This window comes from Rhinopithecus bieti, unplaced genomic scaffold (genome assembly GCF_001698545.2).
Source record: "Rhinopithecus bieti isolate Rb0 unplaced genomic scaffold, ASM169854v2 scaffold_41913, whole genome shotgun sequence".
In the NCBI taxonomy this organism is placed as follows: Eukaryota; Metazoa; Chordata; class Mammalia; order Primates; family Cercopithecidae; genus Rhinopithecus; species Rhinopithecus bieti.
The window spans coordinates 4523158-4541054 of record NW_016818964.1 but is presented as its reverse complement, the minus strand read 5'-3'; the positions used below and the strand labels follow the sequence as shown (position 1 = coordinate 4541054).

Genomic DNA, 17897 nt, shown 5'->3' with positions numbered 1-17897 from the left:
GAAATCTAATGTACTAACAAAAATCCTGGTGAATTTAGAGGTTTATTGACAGCAAAATCACCTCCACATGTTACTTCTGTCAAATCATCTGCATGCTTTTTTTAGTGCCATGGTTATCTAGAAACTGGGGAAGAAGGACGCAATTTGGTTGCCAGACAGACACACTGCAGCAACAGTGGAAATGAGGTCCAGCACGGGGTGATTTAAACCCCAGCAGAGTCCATTTAAAACATTGCTTGGTTCTGCCATTCAATAATTATCAGAGACTGGGAAAGACACTTCAGCTCTCTGAGCCTGGGTTCCTCATCTAGAACACGGGGTTCATAGTGCCTACTTTGCAGAGTTGCAAGGACAAAATTTTTAAGGGCTGGTGGTTCCTTTCTCGTGCCCTCTCTATCTGAAAATGACTGCAGCTTCGCCAGGGAGACTGACCTCAGACAACACACTTCCTTAGATGTTACAAGGAAGCCTGCGCACAAAACCTGGCAAAAATACCAGCCAAATTGACACTTCTTCCTCACCATTTCCCAGCTTCAGCTGAGTTCAAGGCTCTAACTAAAGTACTCTCCATTTTCAAAACAACTGCAAACAGTAATTCCATACTTCCCCTCCTTACCTTCCAGGAACAGCCTGAGATTGAGGCGAAATCTTCAAGTCCCCTGAACCCTAAAGCTACACAGATAGAATGTCATAGTCTTCTTACCCCATTGACCCAAATTACATAATGGTTCTTGCATCTTCTGCCACATGGATCCTAGAGAGGGTCATGCTCATTCTAGTGCTCTCAGATTTGTGCTGAGCCTCTACCATGCAAGGGGACTCTGATAGGGAAGCCGGCATAATCACCTTTAAGATCAAAGCTCCATCCTCCTTCACATATTCAGGGTGCAGAGTCTCCACTTAGGGTAATAAACAGCATATCTTCGATAATCACCAATTTCTTATTGTTTATAAGAATGTCTAATCGGGATGTTATGTAACCTTAAAGTACGGAGCATTCTGGAGCTATTAATAACCAGCTATATCCAAATTTTGAGGATTCTTCAAACTTAGAGTTGGAGGGTGATGGCTGGTACCAATACTATACACACATATACATGCAAACGTACACACCCATTGCATATATATAAACCCAGATCCAGCAAACTGAAATAATTTGTCCATGGCCACAAAGCCAATTAACTGAGTCAGGAATAAATCCCAGGTTTCCTGGCCTTTGGAAGCTGCTCTTTTCCTCCACACTCCGATCAGTCCAGCTGTGCCTCTTCACTGAGGCAGAAATGCCACAGCACTCGGGCTGTGTCCTCACGATCCTAAGTGTGGCTGCTGCAATCATGAGGGCATGGTCTCAACCTCTGACTTGGAATAGTAAGCAAACAAGGGAAATGTCTCATCGTTGTTATTTACTTATTACACATAACCCTCTTGTTCTCCCAAAAGAAATCTGAGGCCCTTAAAACATATTTTAACATGAGGCCATAATATGCATGGTGTGGCAGAGTTCAGCTTTAGGGATCTCACAGAAAAAAAAAAAAAAACCCTGAGTTTAAGACAAAGAAAACTGGAAAGGAAAATTTATTCTTGATTGCTTATTTTCACACTGGGAGAAAAAAAGCAAAAAATATGAGAAAACTAATGAATTAAAAAATAAATATCAGTAACAAGAGTAATGTTTTGTGATGTAATCCACCTTTGGCTCTGAGTAGTATGATCTATGACACAAAAATCGTTATTTCATAATTACCTCAGCATTTTCAAAAGCAACTTAATGAAGATTGTTTCTCTGCGTTCATTTTTATTCAAACCCTTACCAGTTAATCATGAGAAGCTAAAACACACAATGCTAGGAGATTAATATCCCCACACAAGATGCATTATTTTTCCTTTGCAGACTGTATGAGCCTGTGAAAAATGAAAGCTTTGCTCTGGTTTTGTGAATTTAAAACAGTCACAAAACCCGCTGAGAGCTGTTTCTGGGAAAAAGGTGGGACACGCCCGTTTCATTTGGGATTCGGCAACACTTTAAGAGGTTCATTAATCCATATCTTAAAAAGACCCATGACAACCCCATTAACAGCCCATAGGTCAAAGTGATGGATTTAGCTCTAATCCACAGCCAAAAACTAACTCAGAGTCTGAACACCCTTGTGGCCCACCTTCCCTGTCCCAGCCCCTCTACAGCCAAGCTCAGGCAGGCTCCAGGCTTCCCTAATATACTCAGCAAACAATGGAGTTGGGAGAGTCTAAAAAAATAAATCACTTTATTTATTTGCAGTAATTGTCTGCGTTGAGAATGCTTTACCTATGCAAATAAGATTGATTCTTTTTGGGAGGGTCAGGAAAAGCTCACCAGCTTGCTGCTTTGTAGCCTGCTGGGCATCTTGTTAATGCATTATATGTCATCAGTTCTTAGGAGTTAATGTCATCTCTCCTACTGAAAGGCCTAACCGGTCCTATAACCCCAATCTGGTAGCTTGGAACATTTTATAGCCACTATGTGTTAGCCCAATAAATAATCTACTAAGCACAGCTTCAGCTTCACCTCTTTTGGGCTGAACCTGAATCTCGCAGCTCCCTGGAAACCAAGTACTCTTCTTGGAAATCAACAACCCATTCAGTGTAGAACGTTTGTCCAAATCACTGGACTAAGACACCCTAGTTCAAGCCTGTAACTTACTAGTTCTTTCACTCATAGAATCACTTAATTGAAGGGGGTCTGAGGGGCCGGTCAGTCCACAGTTGCTCTTGACTAACAGAGACACAGAGGCCCCTACTGCTAAGGGACTTGCTCTGCACCAACACAAATGTACGTGTAGACAGCTGAGCTCAACACTGTGACTCCACCATTGGAACAAGCCCCTCAGACCAGGATCAATTGATTCCATGTAGCTTCCCGCTTCAGGACTGAACTAAATGTACTTAAGCAAACAGTTAACAGCGGCAAGCCAGAGAACTGGGGGCATGCATCAGGCAGCGGATCTGCATTAAAACTCCTTTTCTTTTGGGCTCAGAAGTGTGAAGTTCTGCTGACACTGAGGGCTGGCAAATATGAGCCAACGCTGGGCCAGCCCCTGCACAGTGGCCCTCTGGGATCAGCCCCCGCTCCCGTTAAGTAACCATCTCCAAGATTTACAAAACCAGGGGCAGGTAACCTTGATGAGCCCTGCCCCCAGGGAAAGGTTTAGGATGCAGTTCTGAGGCCTAGCATGTGCTGGGCACACAGGAGGAACCACTGTCTTTCCCATCCTTCAAGAGGACTGGGAAAACAGAACCCCAGGAAAGAGAACACCTAGGAAAACATATTATCCCCTCATCTGAACTAAAAATTAGCTTTATACTTGGAGTACACATTAGGGGTTGGCAGCAACGTGATGGCAGGATGAACAAAAAGTGCATGCTACCGGCAATTTATTTCATCAGAACAGATACTCATTGGAGCAAGTATATTCACACACATGCAATGACTCTTGAGACGGAAGAAGTCAGTAGAAGAAATGAGACAGGTGTGTTTGTTACAAAGGGAACAGTCTGGCAGGGAAGTAGAGTACCCTGGTTTCCAATCCTGGTCTCCCACTTCCTAACCTTGTGACCTTGATTAAGTCATTCAACCTCTCTGAGCCTCAGTTTCCTCATCGGGGCCAAGGAGAAACAGGAACCTATTTCCCAGAGCGATTTTGAGGCGCACTGCCCGGCACGGCCTGGACACCCACTAAGTAAGAGTTGTTGCCCCCAAATGCTAAGTCTGAACCCAGCTGCATACACATGCCATTATCTAGACCAGACAGGTCTCCAGCTTGCATGTCAAGCCCGCATCTTTCTCCAGAAGGCAGAGGAAAGCACCAGGTCTGCCCCGGCAGTTCAGCCTCCAGGCGGGGTTTTGGGCAGGGGAAACTGAAGGATTCAATCGGAAGCCCCGAATGTTTCCAGGCTCTAAGTGGGGAAGGAGGGTAGGACAGGGGCCCAGAGGCGGCCTCCGGGCCCTGCAAAGGGAGCTTTGTTCGCGAGGCGGAGGGCCTGGCTTACCGAGAAGCGCATCCGGAGCCGGTTGGGGGGCGCGCGGGGCACGCAGCAGAGCCAAAGCTCGGCCCGGGTCCGGAGCGCCGGAGCCGCAGGAAGGCGAAGAGGAGGAAAAAAAGGAGGCTGCCGCCGGCTCTTGCCTCATTCTCCCGGGCAGCGTTGACCCGCGGGCCGCCGCCGGATGGGGCTGGCCGCCGGGCTCGGGACCCTGTGCGCGCTGCTCATGTCCCCGTCTGCCGCTGGCGAGATGTGCGCGCAACCGGCTCGTCTTTGGGCGGCACCCGGGGGCTCCTCATGCCCCGCGCCGGGGCTCGGAGGGAGGACCTCGGGGAGGCAGCGAGGAAGGAAAAAGAGAGGGTCGGCATGAGAACACGCAGAGCTGCACCCCACAGGGGCCGGGGGCGGGCGGGCGCCAGGAGGACCGTGCTGCCCCACCCACCGCGCCTCTGCGCCCCGCGCTGCGCGCCCAGCGGGGCGCCGAGCCCCAGAAACTTTAGCACATGGCCGGTCCGGCGGCCGCGGTGGCCGAAGCTGCCCTGCTCCTCGAGCGCCCCCCACTGCTTCCTGCCCCAGCCCCAGAGCGCAGCTTACCAGCGGCGACCGCGACCGCAGCGGCGGGGCGCCCACCCGGCCGCACGCAGAGCAGTGCGCACCTGCGGGGAAGGAGGAAGGGGCTGGCTGCGTCGGGGTCTCTGCTGGGGAGGGGCACCTCGGCTGCAGCGATCGCCGGGGGTTAAGGCATCCTGCGCTGGGGCTGCGCGCGAGCGGGATTCGGCAGGCCGGGATGGGGGAGGATCTGTGCGCCCCCCGCCCCAAGGCGCCGCTGCTGACAACGCGCGCGGGCTTCCCTGGCCCCGGGTCTGCGGAGCCAGCCCCGTTACCTAGCGACTTGCTCCGGGGAGCCCACGCTGACGCGCGCGGCGAGCCGGGCTGCGGCAGCCGAGGGGCGGGGAAGGAGGGGAGGGGGAGCTCCAGTGCCGAGAGGGCTGGCGGCTGCGGGCCGAGCTCCTCCCTCCGCCTCCCTCTCCGCGTTGGGGAGGGGGCCCGGGAAAGACGTGGCCTCCGCCTGGCCCTGGAGGATGGGAGGCCTGCGCGTGGCGGGGGAACGGAGGGAGGCACTAAGTGCTCCTGTCCCCGCAGTGGGGATGCAGCAGCAGGTGGCGGCTACGTGGCTTGTGGAGGCTGGGCACCCAGAGGCGCGCGGTGAGCCCGGCCCCGGCGGGAGCCTGGCGAATGTGGCTGTGGGTGCGTGGATGTGTGGGACACGCTCCTACCCACGTGGCGTACATGGGGACCTGGGGACGCGGGTGAAAGAGGCGCCTCCTCCTTCCTCTGGTCTCCCTCCCTCCCTCCTTCCTGGACATTTTGCTCCTGCGCTCTTTCTTCATTATGGAAGCCCAGGTTGCTCCGTTCCCCACTCCAGCTCCTCCTATCTTCCACGGAACAGGAGGATGGCCTGGCAGCTGAAGGTAGTTATGTCGTGGTCAAACCACTACACCCCCAACCCCTGCTGCCCTTTGGCCCCTCCCCAACCCACCCCAGTGTCCAGTTGCCCGACTCGTAGGCCCTATAACCTGCCTCAGGGCGCCTTCCGCTTTCAGGACTTAGGACCTCTGACACAGACTGGGGTTCAAATCCAGGCCCCTCCAATTGCTTGCAGTACGCAGGACGTTTTTACCGTCTTCAGGAAGATGGAGTCCTTGTCTCCAAAGGTCATAGCTAAGTACTAGTACCCAAGGCCTTCCATGAATGTGAACATGATTTTCTAGAAGATAAGCAGCCTGTCTCCTGATTCTCTGGGACCTCACCAAAATCCACCCCAACGTCCAGGGAGGTAAGGCAAGTGCCGGGAAACACGACGGGGGGGGGCAAATTGCCCAGGTCCGCTGGGTGCCTCAGAAGCAGAGCTAGGGGAAGAACCCAGACATCCTGGTTAGCAGGTTACCAGGGCCCACCACTGTGCCCCTTCCCCAGTTGGATGGTGCAAGGAACCTTCTGCCCCTACTTTCCAGAAGATCCTCCTGCCTACCAAAAGGCTGCTTCCTTCCCATTCCTGCTACAGAATAGGAATCACCTGCCACCTCACCCACAAGACCAACCCATACCCTCCCTAGCTGGCCTTTCTGTCTTCCTCTCTGGTATGGATGTGGGGAGAAAGATGCAGAGGACAGACTCTGCAGAGATTTAGGGGAATCAGGCCTGCCCAGGAACACCCACACCCTAGCCCTGCAGCTCTACAGGAGAGAGTACCTCCATGAGGGGCTTTGGGAAACAGCAGAGTCTGAGTGATTTTTGTTGGCTTAGTGACAAGACATTTCCTCCAATTATTATTATTATTGAGATGCCAGTAACTCCTGTTGAAAAACCCTGCAAGTGTATCGAAACAGAAACCTTGTGTCTTAAGAAATCAGGGTCCAAAGGCCACACTTTTCTGAGAAAAGCACTTTGCATCCCAACCTGTGTATAACAGTTGCATTCCAACATTTTCCAGTGAAATTGGGAGCAATATCTCTGAATTTCCCAACCAGTTACTATGGGTAGTTGCAGACAGGGAGCTGGACTATTCTTGGTGCCAAATTGGCAGCCGACTCTTTCTTCAGCCCCAGTTTCCCAATCTGCAGGTAGAGTTTGATACCTAATTTGTCAGGCAGCCCAGTGCTTACAATAAATGAAACCTCAGAGCTTGGATTCCATGCGTCCCACTATTCCAGGAAACAAAGCAGCATGTAAGGAAGTGCGATTTGATGGCACAAATGTCTCATTCATGGTTTGCGGAGATTTGAAAAATGTTGTTTGAGCACAGCAAAAGCTGGCACATACATCTTTTATTGGTGTGTGTATGCGTGGGGAAAAGGGGAGCAGGGAAGACTCCTACATTACATAGTCATTCTTCCTGTTTTTCTCAAATAATAGGAAGTAGGGAGTGCACAGGAAAGCCAGGATTGAGGAAGCCCATGATCCCTATGGCCACACAGGGATTGTTCCTTAGCAGTGCAGTGGAAGAACATCTTCCTGACTTTGTAAGGAGTATCTACTGAAGTCAGGCACAGTGTTAGGCACCAGGGATGCAAAAATGACTTAGATAAGTCTTCTGTCTTCCGGATCCTCATAGGTGCTTTTATTGAGGGCTTAAACCATGTCAGGAATTCCAGGTACCACAAGTTTTATCTAGGAAAGCTCATTTTAATCTCACCAAACCCTGTAAAGTGGGTCTATTATCTTTGCTTAAGAAGGGAAGCTCGAAAAGGTTATGTAAGTTCCCTAAAGTCACGCAGCTGGCCAATGATGGACTTGGGGATTTGTCATCCAGTCTTCCTAACCCCAAGCCCAAGTTCCCAACTTCCTATACTGTCTGCCAGGCTAAAGGAAAAAAATAACAATAGTAACATAGCTAGTGGCTGCTTGAGACTTAGGATTGCCAATGAGATGTGTGCGTGGAGTCTCCAGCATAGTTCCTGGAACAAAGTGAGCTGTTGATAAAAAGATAGTTATTCTCATCATTAGACCCTCATAGTTGTTGTGAATTGTTATGCTCTATCTTATAGAGGTTACCAAATACTATTCTTGGAGGCATAGAGGAAAGTGACTATACCTGTCTGCAGGGACTGCAGCTGGCTGCCCAGAGGAGGTGGCATCTGAGTTGGGTCCCCAAGGATCTGTAAATATTGGGCAAGTGATAAGGCAGAAGCAAGAACAAGCTAATCAGGAAGAATACGCAGGGGAAATCCCAGAGCTGGTAACAAGCAGCTCTCATGTGCAGGAGCTGAGAGAGAGAGACCCAAGGCAGGTAGACAAGAAGTTGAAGACATGGAGCAAGTCCTAGGGATGCTGAAGGACACAGGTGGAAGAAAAGTTTCGAAACTGTGCAGGGACTGCCCTTCTTTTGAGCTCTCAGGGAAGCAAGCAGAGAGGGAGCTAGGGGAGCCCATGCCTTCTGTCAATGCTGGTTTCCTCCCTGAAGGAGCAGGCAAGGCCATCTGCTGAGTCTGGCCTATGGGGTGGTGAGTGTGAGACAGTGGAGCAGGTAGCTGTAAGAGGATCCAGCCTCCAGACAGCCACCCAGGCCAAGACTTAGTGGCTGTGCTTGACTGAGGCTCCTCCCATCATTCATAAGGACAATGGGGTCCTGATCCCTACCAGCCTCCACACTTTGCAGGGACATGGTGAGGCACACAGTACACTTCACAGGTCCTTCTGTGTGAGAGGGCTTGGCAGTCTGTAATGAGTGTATTGTTTGCATGAGACACATAAATAGTACATCTGTTCCCAGCTTTTTGCAGATATTAGCCTATTGGATCCACAATCTAGTCCTTCATTTATGCATTCATTCATTTAATAAGTGTTTAATTGAGCACTTATTAGGTCATGTGGTTGCACAAAAAAGAGGCCCTTCCTTGGATCTAGGAGATTGAGGAAGCCTTCCTGGGGTGAGGGAGATTTCTAAGATGAGTCTGAAAGATAAGTGGGAGTCAGTCAAATGAAAGGGAAATGGTTTGGGGGTTAGGGAGCAGAAATATTTCAAGTCCAGGAGCAGCGCTTGCAAGGACTTTCAAATACTGAAAAATAGAGCCCACGGAGAGAGGTCAAACCTAGTTGTTCCCTTTAGAGAAGAAACACTACGTGAAGTGTAGTCAGATAAGTGTATGATATGGGGTTGGGGATAGTAGGACCCAAGAGGGAGAAAGGACTTCCTTAGAAATGGCTCAGCAAAGATTGGAAGCATCTTTCCTTTCTAAAAATCAGTATCTATACTGTTAATGATGTTTTATTTTTTTATGGTGCTCTGAGGTGTTCAAAACCTCTCATTTCCCACATTTCATTGGCTCTCATCATATATATGGGGGTTTGGTCTGGAGGATTCCTCAGTCTCAAAGCTGATACCTGACAGACCCTGTGACTTGAACCCAGGGCTTCCTCCTGGGTGGTCTGGCCCTGCTAATTTTTTTTTTTTTTTTTTTTTTTTTTAGACAGAGTCTCACTCTGTCGCCCAGGCTGGAGTGCAGTGGCACAATCTTGGCTCACTGCAAACTCCGCCTCCCGGGTTCACGCCAATCTCCTGCCTCAGCCTCCCGAGTAGCTGGGACTACAGGCCCCCACCACTGCGCCTGGCTAATTTTTTGTATTTTTAGTAGAGACGGGGTTTCACCACATTAGCCAGGATGGTCTCGATCTCCTGACCTTGTGATCTGCCCACCTCGGCCTCCCAAAGTGCTGGGATTACGGGCATGAGCCACCGCCTCCAACCTGGTCCTGTTAATTTTTAATACTTGCACATCGCTCTTTACAGTTCACAATGCATGTCCTTCTTCCTGAGCTCACTTGACTCTGTCAGCATCTCCAGCTTCGAAGGAAGAAAATGCTAATCCAGGGAGGGGCAGTGTCTATCCAGCAGAGCCCCCTGGTTAGCAGGAGGCCAGGAGGGTGACTGGCTGGGCTTGTCCAGACAGACTGCAGCCTCTGGGCTGAGCAGCAGTTTAACTCATTTGCATTCACGTGAGTAGAACAGCCTGTGTGAGTGGCAGGGCCTGAGTGAAGAGCACCATAAAGCACAGGTGAAATGAAGTGAAGAGGACTCAAACATTTGTTTAGGATCGGCTTTCAGGTCGGAAATCTTGCTGTGCAACACCCATATCGAGAGATTATCGAAATGAGATCATCAACCGACTACACCAAGGAGGTGGTGAAAGATTGAGATTGGGACAGCTGGGAAGAGCTGAGAGAAGTGACGAACACAAAAGAGATGATTTGGAAAGAGGATGCCATCAATTTCAAATAGCTGCAGGGTTTTCTTATAGGACAGAGCTTGATTAGCTCTTACAGGTGGCCCAAAGAGGTTGGAGTAGGCCACCAGGAAGACAATTGCTTTGTTTCAAGACGAGAAAGAACACCTTCACCCTTAGAACAGTGGTCAGCAAACCACAGCTCATGGGCCAAATCTAACTCACTGACCACTTCTGTAAACAAGGTTCTAGTGCCCACCCATTCGTTTTTGTCTTGTCTATGCTGCAAGAACAGAGATGAGTACTTGCTACAGAGACTGAATGGTCCACTAAGCCTAAAGCATTTAGTATCCAGCCCTTTACAGAAACAATTTTCTAACTCCTAACTCACAGCAATATAAATAACAAATGGGCTCTCTTGGTAGGTAGTGAGTTCCCCATCACTTGCGGCATTCAAGCAAAAGCTGAAGCCTTGTTAAGCGGTGATGTTGAAAAGGGTCTGAGTAACCTATAAGGTCCCTTTGAGATTGTAAGAGTCCAACAGTTAATGACAATTACTCAAATTTCTTTGCTGTCTGCCTGTTACAATAGTCACAACTATAAATGAATAATCTATGAAGCAGCCTCCGCAGGCTTTCAGGACTACAGTTTTCATACCAGTATCCAATGCCCATCAAAGTGAGCAGTGGCTTTCTCTGCCTGTTTAATATGACAAGATAGATGTAGTACAAATCCAGGCAATCTCAAGGGTGAACATCTGTTGGAAATCTTTTTACACCCAAGCCTCTCCCACTGCGAAAGAGGCACTCATTGATGAATAAGCTCATTAATGAATAACTGTGTGGATCATTTCTAGGTCACCTTTATACCCATGTGGCTCATACATTATTATGTGTTTGAAAGGAATGAGGTATGGTACCAGCAAAATTAGTTTTGTTGGGCTTCTGTTGGTGTGTCTGGGGACATCATTCAGCAAATTCGCTGCCAGACCTTGAGCTGGACAAAGCACCTGCCTTTGAGGAGCTGGTCACCTCGGCCCCACCTAGCTTGGCCAGAATGTGATGAGGACCTGGTAGATTCCAAAGGCAGGGGGAGGGATATACTCAGCCGGTGGTGTATCTGTCTAGCAAAGTAACAATACTGCACAATGTTATTAACTGAAATTTGCTTTATTTCCAAGTAGGATCACAGGCACAAAATAAATAAATAAAATCATCTCTTAGAAAAAAAAAAAAAAGCCTGTGGCCGTTTCGTTATCTTTCTCTCAACCAGATTGAATACAAACAGGTTCCATTTTCCCATCTCAGACTGTCTTGCAAACACCGTGATGTGATGGAAACAAAAGAAAATGTTCTTATGCAGTAATCCACAGCCTGCGTGCTGAAGCCAAGATTTCCCAACCAGAAACAAATAATGTCCCCTTATGAATAGCATCGGCAAAGGCCAAATTGATTAATTCCTGTTTCTACTGTCTTTGTGCAAAGACTGCTTCCCTCATCCTGAGTGGCTCGATCCAGTCCACACCATGGTGAATTCCAGGCACTGATTTTTCTAAAGCGCTCATTGCTTTGAGTTTTCATTCCTTTCTCCCATCAAAGTAAGACGGCAGCAACAAACTCATTTTACGTTTTACATTTTACATTTTTCTTGCTGCTGTTTTTGTTTGCAGGTGACAGTTAGATAATCAAGGTGGTTGGTTGCCATTGGCAGGATTCCCCAGCTGCGAGACAGATACCCCTAAGAGGTTTTCACCTGAGAAGCATTCAGATATTATTCAGGCCTTAACACATCCACTCTCAGTCACTTAATCATGCTCAAAACCTATTTGAACCAAACTCATGTTTGCTCTCCCGATAGAAGAAGTCTTGGTGTCGTGGCTGTGTTTATTTGGAATTTTAAAAGAGCACAGAAAATGTCAGGGATGTCCTCCTGGTGAGACATGAAAGAAGCATCACATAAAAATGCCACAGACGTTTCATGTATTCACAGGGATACCCTCAGCCCAGTGCTCCTTCATCTTCTATTCCCATTTTTGCCTGTGACGCAGATTGTCTAATCTCAGTGCTGAGGTCTCCTCTCTAGCTGAATCTTCCCTTTTCACCTCCCCACCAAGCCACAGGACACACCAACCTTAGCCTTGTTTTATCTATCTCCCCCAGCCATAGCTTGGACAGTGTTGAATTCCTAAATGAGAGGTGGTTCTTCTTTTTTTTTAAATGATAACTTACAATACAGGGGGCAAGAGAGTAATAGCTTTGTCCCCAGTTAAGTACAAACAAAATGATTCCTATATATTTTATTTATAATTACTTGATGTCAGCATGCTTGGTTTCAGCTCCCAAGGTAAGATTGGAGAGCATTGTTAAATTAATTGCTCCGCATACACTGAAGCACACATTACCTTATTCCAAGGATAAATATTAATGTAGTAATTCAGTTCTGCTGGGGAGACTGTCCATAAAATAGACATACCTATAAAATTACTAAAAATGTAAAGGTTGTTGAAGTTCCTCATTCTTCCTCTTAGTCTCAACTCTCCATAATGTTAATTGTTCTAAAAGCTGACAAATATTCTCCAGTGACAGGGAAGCCACGGTAATTAAGAGATGACATGCCACAGAGCTGAACTAGGATCAGAGACCATTTCTCGAGCCACCACCCCCGACCCAGTTAACCACGTCATCTGCTAAGTTTGAAGCAAACCATCATATGATTGCCTCCGTCACGTTGAAGGAGAGTCTCTTAATGGATGATGAGGAAGGCAAAGGGCTCCTCATCTTGTCTTTCCAATCTAGATCCTTCCTAAAACTTCTGTTTATTCTCACAAACCAGCCATAGGCCGACTTGGCCTGTCTGAAGCTCTGCATAAAGCCAAATCCAGCTGGAGTCCCTTGCTCTAGATTCCTCTAAATGAATAAGGAGGGGCTTTGGATGACTTACAAATATCTCATGAAACACAGGAATGTTGAATTGCTAGGGTGACCATATTCATAATCCATCTAGGACAATGTCTAAAGACATTTCATTGATTAAAGAAAGCTTATGCTTTCCATAGGAATAATCAGGATATTATACATCTCTGCTTAGTTTCGTCATCATCATCATTATCATCATCATCATCAGCAGCAGCAGCAGCAGCATTAATTGAGCCTCTATTCTGTGCCAGGCCCTTTCATGTATATTATTTCTACATAAAATTCATACTACCACCACAAGCACACATCATGATTCCCAGTTTTCAGATGAAAAAGCAGTGACTGGAAAAGGCTATTTTTTAATCTTCAAAGATCCAAACTTAGCTAATGAATATTTCCAATTGTTAGAAGCCATTAATTTAAAGCTAACAGTAAAATATATGTATATATGAATAGGCAAAGGCTATTGCTAATAAAATGCAACACCTTCTGTCACATCAATGAACAAAAATGCAGAACTTTCAAGAAATAGTTTCTCACTTTTCAGACTAACAAAACAAGCAGTGGCTGACAGACTTACCTCTTTGCCTTCTTAATGGCTGGTGTGTCAAATTACTGTTATTTTCAGAGTTCACCCACTCAAAAACACAGTCACCGTACCTACTTTGGACAAAGAAAAAAATGTTCTTTCATCTCTTATCTGTTTTTTTTCTTAACACTTAAGATTTAAGTATCAGCAACCTTGTTAAAACATCATTGAAATCCATCACATTTTTATTAGAGATCACTGAAAATACAAGTCCAAAGGGTACCTCTCTGTTAGTTTCCAACCCACTTCAGTCTTCTTAATTCCTTTCTAAGTTCAGTCACTAACTGCATTCCATAGCAGCTTTTACATTTAAAGAACAAAGTCCTGCTGTTGGCTTGAGTAGACCAGGAAAGTAGATGAAAGTGAAATGGGTGGCTATGAAAATGCTTTTATACACTCTCCATTTTCCAATCAAATTGTTGCCATTTTAGAAGTGGATGGCATCCTTGGGGTGTGTGTGTGTGCGTGCGTGTGTGTGTGCTTAATCAAATGACTGGAGAAATTATGAAAGAGAAAGATGCAAGCGATAATATAAAAAGCAGGAAGCAGCAACGGGTTTCTCGTGATGACTTTGAGTTAATACTCCTCTGGGGAAGACAGAATAAAAAAAGGAAAGCACAAATACAGCAAAATCTGTCCTACAGAGTTAAAATCTGTTGGATCAGCCAAGCTTTTCTGGTAAAGCAGTACAGAATATCTGTTTACCCTGTTAATCTTAACTCTTACAACTGGAAAGTAACTAATATCTGAAGGTTGTAATCTTCTTTGGGGGTTGAACATGATGGAGGAATGATAAAGAAAATGTGGACTTTTTTTTACATTAACTTGGGAATGCTGCCTTAAAAAACTAGCACAATGTTGCCCTTCTCTCCCCTGACATAAGATCAGTTCATGAATGTGTATTACAGATCCAGCCATGGTACTGAACCTGGGATTTCCTTGGTGCAGTGTGATCAAGAAGCGTGCATCGTTAGGGCCAACCCTAGAAACTGAGGGGTTTAAAGCATCTAGAGATGTTTTGTTTGTCTTTAGCTCTTATTCCAGTGCTAGATTTCTGGGAGAGGTTCACAGGGCCATATTGGTTCTTCCAGTAAGTGACAGACAGGCACAGATTGCGAAAATCTACTGAGGGTTATTTCTCCTTTATGCATGGTTGATGTTAGTGGTGGTGGCTGTAGCTACTGCTTATTGAACATCTACAACTAGCTCTACAGAATGCTGGCATTCCATGTCTTGTTTTATATAATCCCTCCACCAAACCTGAAAGGTGGTTCACATATTCCCCCACACTTACAGAGTAGAAAGCTGAGGGTCAGGAATGTGAAGAACATGCTCAAAGTCACTACATCAGCTATCTTTTGCTGTGTAACATATTCACAACACTTAGTGACTTAAAACAACACACACGTGATCTCACAGTTAGATGGGCACAACTCAGTTGAGCTTTCTGCTCAGGGTCTCTCTCAAGGCTGAAATCAGTGTGTCAACCAGGGCTGGGAGCTCATCTGAAGGCTCAACAGGGGATGTGTCCACTGCAGGCCTTTTCTCCGGATCTTGTTGACACAATTTAGCTCCTTGAGGGTACTTCCTAGATGACTTCTGGCCAGTGGCCCCCGGCAATTCTTTGCCACATGAGCCTCTCCAGTATTGCAGCTTGCTTCATCAAAGTGTGCAAGGCCAGAAGACAAAAAAGAGAGCTGCAAGAAAAACAGAAACCAAGATCTCATGTAACCTAATGGCAGAGGTGACGTCCCATTACCATTGCTGTATTCTATTTGTTAAAAGCAGATCTTGCTCACATTCAAGAAGAGGAGATTATATGAGGGTGTGACTCCCAGGAGACAAGGACCAGTGGGGACATCTTATAGTCTGCCCACCATACCACTCATCTAATTCCAGTAAGTGCCCTTGCCAGCATCAGCTCTTCATAGAGCACTCCTATTGCTACTTCCTCCTTGGCATATCTTTCTTATCCTTGGAGGCTCAGCACCAGCCACCTTCCTCCGAGAAACCTTCTCTGGTAGCTCCTGTCTTCCTTTTCCTCTCTCTCCCCCGTGAATCCACCTAGTACTTATAGCAGCAGATAACAGCAACTGAGAGTCAGTTCTGCTTTTTGAGTAAGCTCAAGACACACTTTTGAGGGGCACATGTTCTCAAACCATGCAACATGATACCCCAGGATTCTGCAGAGCTTCCTCCAGGCTGATGTTTTGGAAAGAAAGGGAGGGCAGAGTTCTGAACCAAAAAACACAACACTCACCCAACATCTGTCCTCGCTGACTTTATATTAGATTTCATTTGACAAAGATTCCATGCTCAGTATATATTTAAAAGACATTTGTCAGAGAAGCTATATTACAAATGATAGGTTTCCCACATGGCCCACCACTGTAATATTTCTTTGGGAAAATGTATTTAAAAATCCAAATGTAACCCTAGGTAGACAGGAATATCCCCAAGTGTTGCTAAGATGTGGGTGGAGGATGGGGAGTGGGTGTGCAGAAAAGAATGGTAATTTATTAAGTATTTTTGTCTACTTAAGAGAAAATACTTTTTTATGTGCCTTCTAGGATCCACCCAGAGGTATCCTCTCCATTCCCATTGCCTCAACTTTATTCCTGGCATTTGGACTTCCTCACCTGAGTGCCTCAACAGGTTTCCACCTGACTTCCTTGCCTCCAATTCATCCTCCACCCTCTACATCAAGTGAGCTTCCTAAACTCTAAGAGGAAGCATGCCATTCCCTTACCCAAACCCCTTTGATGACATCCCCCAAGACAAAGGCAAAATTCTCGGTTGGCTCATGAAGCCTTTCATGGGCAGCTGTCATTTATGGATGTCTTTATCTTTTGAACAACCTCTCTACACTTTGACAGTTCCCATATATGATTCCCACATTCTTATGATGGAATAAAACCAGCATCCACAATAACACGTTCCAGCCTTCCTTGCAGCTCGGACGCAGGCAAGCTCAGACAGGCTTCTTCCAATCAGACCCCCACTGTGAGAGCTGGGTGCCAAAGTGTTACCTGAAGCAGCAGACCCAGTGGTGAGCTGGGAGATAGTCTCCCACCAGGCAGAAGGGCGGGAAATCTAATTTCTCCGGGAGAGCTTTTGTTATCCAGTGTGGGATGACGGGTGCCAACAGTGGGAATGGGCAACCATGATGTTCTGGTGTGCTGGGTATCACCATGGCTGCAGAGTTGCTGACTGCATGGTGTCTTAACCCTGTGAGCCAACTAAGAATGGAGTCTGTGATATGGCACTAGGAATTTTGACTAATACCAGGTATTTTATGTCCCAGCCCTGGATAATTTCTTCAGCCTCTTTCTTGGCACTTTCCTAGCATACTCTCCACTCTGTGGTCTGAGTGTATTAAAGATGTTTGGAACCAACCAGCTACTTCATTTTTTTTCTCTAGTGCCTGGGCATTTTTCACATGATATCTTCCATGTCTGAGGCATTCTTAGTTGTCCCTTTTTTACCTGGATTACTCCCACTCAGTTTTCAGTTGCTATCTTAAGTTTCACTTTCCCTGGATATTTTTTTTCGTGACTCTCAAGTTTGTGTAAATGTCCTTCTTCAAGATCTGTACTGCCCTTACTGCAGCACAGAAACAACTGATTTTAATAGGCAATTAACTCATGTACACCTGCCTCTTGATCATGGGCAAAGAACATGTGTACATTGTTCACCATTTGCGTTGGGCAGCTACAGTTTGGCATGTCCATAATTGCACTTTTTCTCTTGTCGTGGGAAATGTTCTATCCAATTCAATCAGCCAGAATAGAGGCTGCTGCCTCCTGCGGATTTCCACCTCCCTGGCCTCAGTGGTTAGTAGTGTGGATACCTGACACAAGCTGGGATGATCAAAGCTCTTCATTAGGAATTTTCAACAGGAAAGGAGAAAAACTGGTTTTCAGCCCTGCCCAGGTTCCAAAGCTTGAGATGCAGGTTCAGGGATTTTAGTGGCCATGGCCTTCATGTTATTTATCTATTATATAACAAGTTACCACAAATTCAGTGGCTTCAAAAACATACATTTGCTATCTCACAGTTTCTGTGGGTCACAAATCTGAGTACAGCTTTGCTGGGTCCTCTGCACCAGGGCCTCATCTGCAAGCTGTAATCAAGGTGGGAACAGATGCCCCTGTCTCATCTCAAGGCTCCGTTGGGGAAGGATCCGCTTCCAAGTTCACATGGCTGTTGACAGAATTGGGTGCTGTTGCCCATGGACCCGAAGGTCTGAGTTTGTTATTGGCTGGTGTTGGCCAGAGGCTCCCTTCAGTTCCTACGTGACTGTTGACTGGAGGCTGCTGCCCCCAATTCCTTATCACTGGGGCCTCCCCAACAGGCCCACTGGCTTCATCCAAGCCAGCAAGAAAAAACACGTTAGCAAGAAATACATTACCGTCTTAGGTAACATAATCACAGAAGTGACACCATTTTACCTTTGCCATATTTATTGGTGAGAGGTAACTCTCAAGTCATGCCCATACTTAAGGATAGGGAATTGTATAAGGTTGTGAGTGCTAAGAGGCTGGGATAACTGGGGGCCACCTGAAACTCTATCTGCCACACACCTTCTGGGTAAAAGTCATTTTGGAATAAAGCAGAAAAAAATAAAGATTTGAGGGTGTTGCAGGTTCTCTTTCC

At 46.7% G+C, this 17897-nt stretch overlaps 1 long non-coding RNA gene across 1 annotated transcript in view; it reads right to left on the bottom strand.

Annotated features, from left to right (window-relative positions):
- LOC108519075 (uncharacterized) overlaps positions 1-4344 on the bottom strand; it is a 48737-nt gene extending 44393 nt beyond the window's left edge. The window contains exon 1 of the long non-coding RNA XR_001882510.1: positions 4024-4344. This is a non-coding gene — a long non-coding RNA (uncharacterized LOC108519075). The remainder of the gene's footprint in view (positions 1-4023) is intronic.
- Positions 4345-17897: the final 13553 nt, after the last annotated feature.